Source organism: Rutidosis leptorrhynchoides, chromosome 5 (assembly GCF_046630445.1).
Source record: "Rutidosis leptorrhynchoides isolate AG116_Rl617_1_P2 chromosome 5, CSIRO_AGI_Rlap_v1, whole genome shotgun sequence".
In the NCBI taxonomy this organism is placed as follows: Eukaryota; Viridiplantae; Streptophyta; class Magnoliopsida; order Asterales; family Asteraceae; genus Rutidosis; species Rutidosis leptorrhynchoides.
The window spans coordinates 404,515,698-404,517,617 of NC_092337.1; the positions used below are offsets into that span (position 1 = coordinate 404,515,698).

The 1,920-nt window shown below is 32.6% G+C and overlaps 1 non-coding gene across 1 annotated transcript; it reads right to left on the minus strand.

The window, feature by feature from the left end:
* Nucleotides 1-530: 530 nt before the first annotated feature.
* Nucleotides 531-637, minus strand: LOC139850919 (small nucleolar RNA R71). Its single transcript, XR_011760293.1, has one exon. It is a non-coding gene; the product is annotated as a small nucleolar RNA R71 (small nucleolar RNA).
* Nucleotides 638-1,920: the final 1,283 nt, after the last annotated feature.

Consider the following 1,920-nt stretch of genomic DNA (forward strand, 5'->3'; position numbering starts at 1 on the left):
AACGAGAATTCAAATATAACTATCTTTTGTAAATATACTTATATTGTTTTATGTATAAAAGCCCTTTAAAAATGATTAAATACATTACTTATACGATATATGTATAAACATTATAAATCATCAGTATTTATGTCAAATAACGTTACGTAGGTTATTGTTTTGAAAACTTAAGTTAGTAGTTTCAAAATATACTTATGACTTTTTGTTATTAATACAAAATGAGATATTAAAACATCCTTAGATCATGTTAAATATGTATGTATAATTATCATATATTGTATAGTTCGTGATATCATCGGTCAAACTAGACGGTCAAACGTTGTGTAAAACTCTTTTCAAAAACATAAGTCTCAACAATTTGGATTGCTTATCATGTTGGTAAGGTTTAATTTATGTAAATATTAATCTCATAAGTATAGAACGATCGGAAAAGTGCGGGTCGTTACACGTTACCTGAAGGGGCGATTGATACATGGGACGTTTTAGTTGAAAAATTTCTTAAACAATTCTTTCCGGCATCTAAAGCCGTAAGACTTCAAGGAGAAATTGTTACATTCACACAGAAACCAAATGAAACTCTATATGAGGCATGGACAAGATTTGGAAAGTTATTAAGAGGATGTCCGCAACATGGTTTATACACCTGTCAAATAGTACAAATATTCTACCAAGGATGCGACATCACTACAAGGAAAGACATCGATATAGCAGCTGGTGGTTCCATTATGAAGAAAACCGAAACTGATTCTTACAAAATTATTGATAACACTGCTTCCCACTCACATGAGTGGCACCAAGAAAAAGATATTGTTAGATCATCTAAAGTAGCTAGAGCCGATTCTAGCCATGACTTAGATTCTATTTCTGCAAAGATAGATGCTGTCAAGAGACGAATGGAAAAGATGACTAAGGATATTCACTCAATACGAAGAGATTGTCTCAGTATTGAACTAACAATGGAACAAAGAGAGAATATTTCATACATAAACCAAAGGCCTGATAATAATTATCAGAATAATTATCAACTGCCCAGACCGATTTACAATCAAAACCAGAATTATAACCGAAATATTCCATACAACAACCAACAAGGTCCTAGCAATCAACAAGTATCCAATAACACTTACAATCAGCAAAGACCTAATTTTCAAAACAAACCACAAACCGATGATAAAAAGCCAAATTTAGAAGATATGATGACGAAGCTAGTTGAAACTCAAACACAGTTTTTCACATCTCAAAAACAAACCAATGAACAAAATGCTCAAGCATTTAGAAATCAACAAGCTTCTATTAAAAATTTGGAACAAGAAGTAAGTAACCTAGAAAGGTTAATAGGTGAAAGAAAACCGGAAAGTTTACCTAGTGATACAAATGCTAACCCCCGGAATGAAATAGCTAAAGCCATTACCACAAGAAGTGGTATTACACTTAAACCACCTGAAATACCTGTAATTTCTGAGGAAGCTATTCCTACTCCACAAGAACCACAACCTGAGCAAGATAAGGAAACAGAACCGGTAGTTGAAAAGGTTAATGAAGATAACACAGTTAAGGCTAAACCTTATGTTAAAACATACCAACCACCACTTCCTTACCCGAGTAAAATGAAAAAAGAGAAACTTGAAGCCGAGCAATCCAAATTCTTGGATATGTTTAAACAGATAAATGTAAATCTTCCTTTCATTGATGTAATTTCAGGAATGCCTAGATATGCTAAATTTCTAAAAGATCTAATCTCAAATAGAAAGAAAATGGAAGAACTCTCAGCTGTTACTATGAATGCTAATTGTTCAGCAGTGCTGTTGAATAAGATACCAGAAAAATTATCAGATCCAGGAAGTTTCACAATTCCATTTTTTTTGGGTAGTCTTAGTTCAATAGAAGCATTGGCAGATTTTGGTGCTAGTATAAATTTAA